The 11,873-nt window shown below is 31.6% G+C and overlaps 1 long non-coding RNA gene across 1 annotated transcript in view; it reads right to left on the bottom strand.

The window, feature by feature from the left end:
- The window catches only part of LOC149486837 (uncharacterized), a 332,103-nt gene that overhangs the window by 193,535 nt on the left and 126,695 nt on the right, over nt 1-11,873 (bottom strand). The window lies entirely within an intron of this gene.

Genomic DNA, 11,873 nt, shown 5'->3' with positions numbered 1-11,873 from the left:
TTTGCGTGAAAGAGTTACAAACACACACACACACATACTCACAAACTTTCGCATTTATAATAATATTAGTAGGATATTTTTTTATCTTCGTATCAAAGATAGATCGAGTTTATTAATAAGTCACAAATTGCTTAGTTATGAAATATAAATGTAGGTAACTTATGTGCAACAGGATTATCCACATTGGCAACACTAAGTGGGATTGCTCAATCCGCTGACATTGTATTATTTCCATATGATTAGTGTAAAATAGATCATTTGTATGGGTGTTTCTCTGCTATTTGGAAACTCGTTCAAACAAGACTGTCCTAACCAAAATTTATCAAATGTTGAGAATGTTTGTCAATACAAAGCAAGGTAATAGTATATCAAAAATATATATTAAAGAAACACACACATTTTTTTCTTTGTTTTTGAGTTATGAGCGGTTTTGTGCCAAATCGTGACAGGGTAATGTTGTGACTAACCAGGGGAATGTTTTTGTGAACTAAAACTAATATTTTTGTGTGTTTAAATAATCAAATCTTTATTTTTATTAGCTCTTACATGTGTAATTATTGCCTAAATAATCAACGAGATCAAAACTTAATTCACTTACAAAATAGAGACATTTTTATAACATTTGTTATAAACTGAACAAAATCAACTTCTTACTTTTATAGTCGAAATAAGAAAAATCAATCGAATACTGATTGTTTGACATAAGTCAGCTCTTAGGGCGTATTCAGAAAGAAAGCTTGAAACTTATAAGCGCTTATCGGCACTTGTCATGTTCATATATTTTCCTGCGCGGGTTGACAGCACTGACAGGAAAATATATGAACATGACAAGCGCCGATAAGCGCTTATAAGTTTCAAGCTTTCTCTCTGAATACTCCCTTAGAATGTTAATTCGATTGAATTTAAATCAATCGAATACTGATTGTTTGACATAAGTCAGCTCTTAGAATGTTAAATAAAATAAAAACAAAAATATTACCTCTGTTATTGAATTATCACAATAAACTTTTTTGGCTTACAATTAAGAAACATTTATACTTTTCAGGTAACTTTAAATAATTATCATTGCTGGCACAGTATACCACTAAAAATCAATTTCATCTTTTAGGGAAACATCTCTTATTTCTCAAAGACATGTACCAATTTTGGAAAACTATAAAATAATCAACTTCCTTTAACAGTCACGTTCGGATCAGGAACTTTTCCAATATTTGGTCAAAACCGACATCAGACATATCATTCTCATCTATTCTAAACTTGTAGCCCTTGTTATCACAAATTTTCAGAAAAGTCACTGTTAGTTCGCCGTCCTCATCATCTACTTTATTAACAACCGCAGCATAGCGATATTCCCTGTTCCCGACAATAAACTTAACTAAAACGTAATCACCACTGTTATAATAAGTTTGCTGAAGGACGCTTGTACTAGGCTGCGCAGTATTCTCAAGATCAGTCTTAGTATTTTCAATCGGTCTTAAAAGGATAGTCTCTGTAATGCAGTTATGTCTGTGAGATTTGAGATAGCGGGATTTCGACTTCGGAATCGGAGTCTGTGGAGATACAGGCCTATCATTTTGGAGGTTCAAGACTTCAGCTGAGCCTTCATACTGTAGTAGTTTACACACTAAAAATGCCTTAAAATCTTATTTTAGAACTTTACCATCGCATATTACCGGCATTCATTTTGTGAGCGACGGACCCGTTACACAGTATCGAAATAAAATGATGTTCCATATTGTGACTTCGAGGCTACATGTGGAGGTTCCAAATGTAGAAAAGTTCTCCTGGAATTTTTGTGGCCATGGCAAGAGTGCCACAGATGGTATTGGCGTCACGTGCAAAAGATCTGCTGATGCTGTCTTTGCTGCAGGAGGAGATATCGATAGTATGGAATCTTTTATAGACTCTGTGTGTCAAAGGTGTCCTTCAATCACTCTATTTACAGTTGACGATGATGCAATTAAAAAAATGACTATGGATATTCTGAAAGACGCCTTTCTTCTTGTTTTTGAGGGTCATTATTAAGTTGTTGATATCTCAATGGTTCAGCTATTCGTTTTTGTTCTAATATTCCTTCTCTTGTTTTGGGTGGCTTCATTTTAGGTGGCATTTCGAGCTATAACCTACGAAAAATAACGATAATTATATTATTTATTTATTTATTTGGTACATATTATGAATGCTGAGGAAAATTGATGCGCTATCCAGCAATTAAGTCCTTACAAAACTTAAAAAAACATTCCCCTGAGGTAAGGAACACTCCCCTGTGCATATAAATGACAGGGGGATGTTGACCAGGGGAATGTTTTTTTAACTTGAAAACCAAATAGCTCAAAATCATTAAAACATATCACATTTATAACACAGATGTGCAGACATGATTGCTAGTAAAGTAATTTAAACAAATTATCTTAATTAAAACTCTTAAAATATGAAGACAAATGCTCACCAGTGGAGTGTTCGTACTAACGGCCGCGACGCGTTGTTCACATCCAAACACAGTGGTGCTACTGACAAAATGGCGGCTGTCTATTTACATTGACAACCGAACGAACTTTACACCGTTTGCGTTCTATTTCACGGTTGAAATGTTTTGGACTAATAACCTAAGTGATTTTCGCGCCGTTTTCAAATGTTACCAGGGTAGTGTTTTAAAAATTTGAGGACAAACTTCGTAAACAATTTTTTCAATATTTTTTTATCATAGACATGTAATTTATAATTTAAAATATGCCACAGTCTTCTGCAATTACATATTATAATTATTTAGTAATGAATTGACAAGTATTAAATATATATAGGAATCAATACTTCTAATTCTGGAAAAGGGACATACCAGGGGAGTGGTTTTTGAGATGTATAACATTTTATTTCTCGAAAATTATTATATTAAATTACATACTGAGCAATTGTGAACCAAGAATACCACATTTATGTTCATATTAATCCTAAAAAAATAGAAATTATAGAACTTATTCTAATAAAATTTGCTTGGGACAGTGATTTTCCATTTAGCAGAGAAATGCCCGTATGTATATTTATGTTTATGCTAATAATAATAAAAAGTGCCACTCATTTTAGCGGGTTTTGATGTATATTTTATTACTTCGATGGATATGGTTTTAATTTAATTATAACATATTTAAGTGGATTCTTGAATAAATTATCATTCCACGCATCCACCCGCAGTTTTATATGCTATAAAATTCTTAATATTCTCCTTGTTGATAGGATGCTACTGTTTTAAAAAACAAGTAGCATCCTATCCAATCCTTCTGCAAGGTTTCATCTGTTTTCATGAAATTCAGTCAAATGTAAACAGCGGGCAAGACGTGAAAAACAAAGTCATTTCAATCACTACATAGTACATAGTATAAAAAGTCGTCTATATCTGTACCTATGTCCATATGCGGTTTTTATATTAGATAAAGTGATTCAAGAGTAGGTATATACTTTGTTAAGTTTTAGACACGACGAGCGAAGTTGCAGGCGGAAAGCTTGTATAGAAGAATATAAAAAATCCCAATGTGAATTATCTAACAATAGTTTACAATTTAGTTCACTGCAATATAGCCAACCTTAAATTACGTACATACGCATTAGACCAAGATTAATTTGAAATCGATAACTGCTGAATTTAAACTCTTTTCATTTAAGCAGATTATTATTATCAAATCGCGAAAAGTGGGCCTGATATTTCAAATCTATTTGCGGAGAAGTTTTCCTCAGTTTTTACTAATTTTTCTCCTACAAATCCAGTATTACCTGTTTCTAGCTGTAATATTCCGATGTTATGTAAGTTGCAATTTACTGAAGCAGAGGTCGCGAAAAAATTGAAACATTTAGACTCATTCAAAGGCGGCGGACCGGATGGTATTCCACCTCTATTTTTCAAACGTTGTTATGTCGTGATGGCCTTACCTATAAGTAAGATTATTAATCGTTCCTTAGACAGTGGTACTTTCCCTTCTGAGTGGAAGAAGGCCAGAATTGTGCCTGTCTATAAGAAAGGCGACACCGACAATGTGCGAAACTATCGACCTATCTCTATTTTATCTTGCTTAGCCAAGTTGTTTGAGTCTCTCTTATGTCCTATAATTACCAGCCACACGTCCTGCTTCATTAACTCAAATCAACATGGGTTCCTAAAGGGACGATCTGTGGAAACTAATCTGGTTGAGTATATCTCACATATATCTAGAGAGATAGATAAAGGTAATGAGGTCCACAGTGTTTACACTGACTTCTCGAGTGCATTCGATAGAGTTAACCACGACCTCCTATTGCTTAAACTCGAATCATATGGAATATATGGTTCTCTGTTATGTTGGTTTGGTTCTTACCTAAAAAATAGATTACAGATCGTTACTGTAAAAGGATATGAGTCTCATCCTTATACCTCATCCTCCGGATTTCCACAGGGTTCTCATTTAGGACCGATATTGTTCAGCTTGTACATTAACGACATTAGTCGTGTTATCTACCACTGTAGCTTCTCTATATTCGCCGATGACCTCAAGATATTTAAAACGATCAAATCTCAACATGACGTCTCATTGATGCAATCAGATTTGGATAGAATTGTAGAGTGGTGCATTGACAATAATATGGTTCTGAATGCTGAGAAATGTTTCTTAATTATGTTAACCCGGAGAAAGATACGTACATCAGCAATTTATACTATAAACAAAGATATTGTGTGTGAATGTAATGAAATCCGTGACTTAGGGGTTCTTATTGATAGTGAATTAAAATTTTGTTCTCATGTTAATACAGTTGTAAAAAAATCGTCACAAATGTTAGGCTTTTTAAAAAGAAATACCAAATCATTTAGTGTAAAAACGAAACTGTCTCTTTTTAATTCATTAGTACGATCCCAACTAGAATACGCCAGTGTGGTTTGGAGTCCCCTCTATTCAGTGCACTCTCAACGTATTGAAAATATTCAACGTAAGTTCACCCGGCACATTGCGTTTATCTCTCAAGGTATATCTCATAGAAATCCTTACGACACCCGATTAGCGTTCTTCAATATGATATCTCTTCGTAATCGTAGGCAACAAAGGGATATCTTGTTTCTATACAAAATAATTAGAGGTATTATTGTATGTCCTCAAATATTAGAGCAAATTAGGTTTACAGTGCCTAGTAAAATACCCCGGTTTCCCATATCTAGAGTTTTTGATCTCCCGCTGTATCGAAACAATGTTGGTAAAAACTCGCCAATAAATAGAATGTGCAGTGAGTTTAATGTTTTGTGTGCATCTCAGCCTAATTTGGTGGATATTTGCTTTGATTCGTATTCAATTTTTTCTAAAAATATTGTTAATTACTTTAAATATAGTTACGTTAGTCATAAAATAAATTAACATAAGAAACGCTATGTTGATTTAGTTGGTACAATTTAAGTAAGTTTATGATATTCTAAATGAATTGTCCTTACCTATAATTGGTAGATACATCCTTACCATTTATATACTTCTAGATTTAAGCTTGCAATGATTTATATGTATTTACTGTTGGTTTGGCGTAATAAATAAATAAATAAATAAATAAGTGTTAAATTAGGAGTAACCGCGGGCGTCGCACTCAAACTCAAACGATTAGATCATACTCAGTGACGTAAGTGTTTCTCAATCAGCCCTTAGGTGACATGTGGCGGTATCAATCTGAGATTTAGCATAATAATAGTGTACCTTATAATATGAGCTGTGCATTCATTGATTTTGATAAGGTAATGACATCATGCCTTTGTTGGTTGGAATTCGTATGCAATTTTTAGTCATGGTAAGTGCTAATAACTTGTAGAAGTGGATATGAAAAGAAATGTTTCGTGTTTCCTTGTTTCACTGATCCTTAGCAGGCACCTGAAAATAGTTATTTTTAGGTGCCTGCTCTAGCCTCTATATTAATGAGTACCTAAACATGTAGTGCTTTTTGTATAACTGAGCCATGTTTATTATATAATTTACTATGTAGTATTTTGTTGTGTCAGATAACAGATTCTACGCGAGTATTATACATTTGGAAATTAACGCATTTTAAACACGATTTATTCATTATAATATCACGCTCTCCGCAAAGTGGCGAAATTGGCAAAAAATGGCGTTTAAAATCTTTAATTTCTAAATTCTAGTCTAGATAAACTTTTCAAATCAATACCTTGTGTATGAAGATTTGTTTATCTTTAAGCCGGGCAAATAGCATAGACTTTAGATAATTAGTATTTTAGATATGCAAGAGAGTTCATAATATAGCTTAATGCAAATGAAAATGGATTATAATTAAACTATACACATATCCTTGGATATAACACTGCTGGCTTTCAATTACCATACGCACCTCCTTCTATTGTCTTCGAGATATATTAAAATCAACATCGATATGTACAAAGGAGGTCATATAGGTGATAAATATAACTTGTATTCAGAGCTTGAGCAGGGTGTGTACAAAACATGGTTTGGAATTAGATATTCGTGATTTTCAAGCAATATTAGGTGGCATTAATCGAATGAGGTGTGACTTAAATATTATGTAGAATTAAGAATAACATGCGTTTATAATCAACTAGAACTGCAGCTGGTGTTTTCTCTCGCGTACTTCGATATTACGATACAGGTGTTCTCTAAATGTAAATAAATAGGATAGGTAAAACGTCACTCAGAAGTAATGTACATGTTTTTAAAGCACAAAGATGCGATTACGTACAAATAATAGATGTAGAGAAATATAATTACGTAGGTTTTTAATCAATCAGTTAATAATTCATAGAACCCTATCAATATCACTGAAGATATTGATCTGATTGTGACCATACAAAAGATCGTAACCTTACAAATTGAATGTGACAATGGCAAAGGTTTTTGTAAATAAACAGTTAATTGTAGAGTTCCTGTGTAAGGTTAAGAATACTACCTCAAAAGGACTTCTGACCTACCTTTAGATGATTCTGTAATTTGATAAAATTGTAAGAATAGGTATGTGGAGGTTTCCTTTTATTGTTATACTAATGTGTTTATTTTTATGAAAAAATGAATTTAGATAATCATGAGAGATCGTGTGCGATAAATTACAATATACATATAATATAAATAATACATAAATAGAATCGAAAAAATCTGCGAGTACCTCTCTTACCTAGTTTTTTTTTTCGAAAAGATCTCTCATGAATTAGGACACTGACCTGAAAATGGTTTTATTTGTGTAAATATTAAATAAATAATAATTTTCTTTTTATTTGCTATAATTAAAATGCCGATTCTCCGAAGAATCTAGTTACATGAAATACATATAATATAGAATTGAATTACATTGCATCTTTGTCATAGTTCCAATAATGCTTACCAATTTATAGAACATTGTGTAATTGAATACTGACTTAACCTACGGAAGTTATTTGAGTCTAGATTAATTTTAATGATTCACATAATAGGCATTTTGTGCAAATTATATTTGCATAAGTTTTGAGTGATTCATTCGAACTAAATGTCGAAAATGTATGTTTTATTCATGTGCGTAAATAATTTTAATTTATTCTAACGCATCAAACAGAGGTGAAGCAACAGCCTTATGAGATTGTAATAAAAATAATAATTAATTAAAATGTTTGTTTTACTTTTTACCCGATTATGCCGATTACATTTTATTGATCATATTTATATATATATATTTAATCTATATAAATATAGATCATATTTTATATTTTGTATAATTTTTTTGTTATGCCAATTCATAGCATTATTTACGCGTCTAGGTAGTTGTATGTTAATTATACCTACATGTTTGCCAAAAAAATATTTTAAATAATAACATTAATAAAACTTATCTCGTCTTTATTTTATAAAGATTATTTAATATATTTAGTTAAAATATCTAGGCTTGTATAGCATCATTTTGCAAAGTATCCATCTACAACGCACTCAGCAATTATATTCCCACAAAATGTTATTTATTACAATTAATATCATGTTTATTGCGTAATATAGTATCGAGTTAATAACACTTCAAAGCATTTAGTTTACTTCGATAATTATAGGCTTAAAAAGCTTACGTTCTGACCCCTACAAACTGCTATAGTAGGTAGTTCAGTGGCTAAGGCTTCTTAAATAAAGATGTCGCGGGTTCGAAACTAGACTATCTATTATTTATGAATGCACAATGAACACATCAGAAATAAAATTGAATAATCTATACTAATATTATTGAAGAAATTAAATTGAAGAAGTTAAGAATAAGAGTTTATTTGTTTGTTTGAACGCACTAATCTCAGGAACTACTGGTCCGATTTGAAAAATTATTTCGATGTTAGATAGCCCATTTATCGAGGAAGACTATAGGCTATAATATATCATAACGCTAAGACCAACAGGAGCGGAGCACTGCGGGTAAAACCGCGGGGCACAGCTAGTATCGAATAAAATGGAGCTGTGGTTACATTACCTTTAACCTCACTTTACAAGACCCAAATGTAGTAGGAAGGATGTTGTATAAAATAAACGCTTTGCCTGAATAATAATATGAGCTCAAACTGACCTAGATCTTTATTAATTCCTCTATGTAATCAATTTAATATTTATCTCAACGCAAGTAGGTAGGTACCGGCTACCAGATAATTTATCACAGAAAATCTAAATTAAAAGGAAATCATAATATTTTATATGTAGGTATATGCAGTATCTTGAGTAATGATATATCATACACGTTGAGGTGTTAATTGCTTAACGACATAATTTGTAAAGTAATTTAATAACAAATAATTAAAATAGCATTAGAGAAGGACTAACTGACCTACTACTAAATACGTTTAGAGTCGACGTGAAAATGTAAGGAGACTCTATACATTAATATTAATAGGTAGGTAATTATTCTGATGTGGTTTTGAAATAAGTAAGATTAGTAGTACATAATATTTTTAGACTTTTGACAATTATTTTTGCGTTTAACAGCAAACTCCAAAACAGCTTGATTGAATCTCATCAAATTTTGTACCTATGCATATCGGATAGGTTTGAGAATCGAAAAACATATTTTGTATACACAAGTGATGATAATTTGGTAGAAAAACGTTTGCTGGGACCAATGATATTATATATAGAAACAAGAGGATGGGACATAACAAATTTAGAAATTGGTTCTATACTAGAAACTTTATATAATCAGCTGGTATTAATTTCAGGCTCATAAAAACGTATGATATTAAATTGAACATATTTTATACAGGCAAAAATAATGAATGCGATGTCAAGAATTTTATTATAAATTGGATAACCGAATATAATAGTGTTAAGAAACAATATATCCACATTCCGCGAAAAAAGACATGGCCACATGTTAGTGACAACTGACTTGTTATAGACAAGGAAGACATCGGCTGCAAGCATTTGGTTCTGTACAAAAATGAAATGTTATTTATTACCTACTAGCGGTCCGCCCCGGCTTTGCCCGTGGTACATATTTACGTTTTCTCTACATAAGAACCATCTTCGTACTTCAAGGAATATAATAAAAAAAGAATTATCGAAATCACGCGTGATGCCGTGACCAAGGAAAACGGGTTTCATTTTCATATATTATGTATATGGATTTAACAACACACTTTATCAATAATCAATATGAAGGTATACTTCATTGATACTGTATACTATGTAACCCTTGTGCAGAATCCAGAGATCCCCTGTAAATGATGGGACTTGTAAATATGCTTCCTGTAATAAGACGAGTACATAAACGTATTTAAAAGATCAAAAAATATGTTTCGTTTGATGCATATTAAAGATCATATTCGCTTTGTCCTAGCCTGAGTAATAAAGACAATTTTAGAATAGAAATGTTATTGTCTTTTTGGCGATAATTTTAAGCAATAATAATAATCAGAAGTAACTTAATGTAGTTTTATTATAAACCATTGCTTGGAAAATAAACCCACAATAGTATACGGAATATTATTCTGCTCTATTGTATCATGTATGTATGTCTGTGTATTTCTTATTATTATTTACGTTACGTTATATTTGCGGAACCCTATAAAAATAAAAAACACATACGTGAGCCCGTGACTCGCGCCTTAAGCTGTCTCTGACCTTAAATGACGCGGAATCTCGGTGGACTACTTTCAAAATAATAACCTGACCCAATATATCGCATATACTTGCAAAACTTATGTTTAACCGATCCCAGTGTGCGGTGACCTTATCAATCAACCAATTAAGGGTCTAATGGTTAACACTTAATTGTTAATCGAGATTTGTTGGGGCATTTAACGGCTAAGGAGGTGTTTTTTATTGGTTGATATTTTGATAAGAAAATGACTAGTTTAGGGATGTGCTAGTCTCAAAACATAGAAGTATTTTAAAATAAATAATTTGGAAAATCCAAAAGTGCACGCCACATAATTTTTTTTTTAATAATTATTTATTAATTATTATTTTTGTTTATTTAATAACAATTAAACCACATCGAATCAGACCCTGAAAAATGAAAGGGTTCTATTCCTGAGCATACTCAAGCGTAAGAGAAAAATAATTTGGAAAATCCAAAAGTGCACGCCTCATAATTTTTTTTTAATAAATATTTATTAATTATTATTTTTGTTTATTTAATAACAATTAAACCACATCGAATCAGACCCTGAAAAATGAAAGGGTTCTATTCCTGAGCATACTCAAGCGTAAGAGAAAAAAAAAGACTCGATTAGTAAAGTATTTCGGTCGCTATCGTGTTAACAAGAAAAAGGATCCGCACATACAGACACACGGACGTCCAAGACAGAACTTTTTTAAACTGTTTTTTAACTAGTTTAAATAACAAAAATGACATCAAAAATATCATGAACGTTAAAAATAGTGTTTTTTCTTAATATGTGTGTGTATGTATTATCTTACAAGTGCAATGTATGATACATAAAGACATTTTAAGTTTGAAAAATCAGATGTTTTGCGCGAAGTGACAGTAGTACCCACCTCAACGCTTCGCTTATGAGGCGTGCAAAAAAGACTCGATTAGTAAAGTATTTCGGTCGCTATCGTGTTAACAAGAAAATCCTCCGCACATACAGACACACGGACGTCCAAGACAGAACTTTTTTAAACTGTTTTTTAACTAGTTTAAATAACAAAAATGACATCAAAAATATTATGAATGTTAAAAATAGTGTTTTTTCTTAATATGTGTGTGTATGTATTATCTTACAAGTGCAATGTATGATACATAAAGACATTTTAAGTTTGAAAAATCAGATGTTTTGCGCGAAGTGACAGTAGTATCCACCTCAACGCTTCGCTTATGAGGCGTGCAATTGGTATTATTAGCACTAGAAGGTTAAGTGGGAGGATTTTTTTAATGATCATTAATCATTATGGATTTACGATCTGTATAAATATCAATTCAATAATAATTTAAATAAGATGGGATGTTAATCTAAATATCTTCATTAGTAGATCTCCATCAAAATGGAGAATCGTAAAAATCAATTTCTAACAAAATGTTAGTATCTGTGGCATATAATATAGTATATTATGATCTAGTTTATGTTAATAATATGTAATCGTGATCTGTATTTCGCCATACGCCAACCGCTGACCGCTGATACACGAATGCTATACAAATAATAATTTACGATACGTAAAGAAACCATTTATTATGTGTTGCAATTTTCAATGATATCCACGCTAATTTAATAAAGAGATTTGATTACTTGTAAACTATGTTTATAAATGAAACTTCATTATAAGTTAAAAATGTATATTCCATAATTCAGCCGAATAGTTATTTTGAATATAAGAATTTTAATTTTTTACTTAACTTTTATAAAAAATCAACACTTTTGCTACATATTATGTTAAACACGCAGAGTAATACATATTTTAAATGTCATA

The sequence above is a fragment of the Colias philodice genome, chromosome 8, assembly GCF_061535455.1.
Source record: "Colias philodice isolate Cphi_HAF_F1 chromosome 8, ilColPhil1 Martin Lab GWU primary, whole genome shotgun sequence".
In the NCBI taxonomy this organism is placed as follows: Eukaryota; Metazoa; Arthropoda; class Insecta; order Lepidoptera; family Pieridae; genus Colias; species Colias philodice.
Note: the sequence above shows the minus strand (reverse complement) of the source record. Positions and strands in the feature narration are given on the sequence as shown.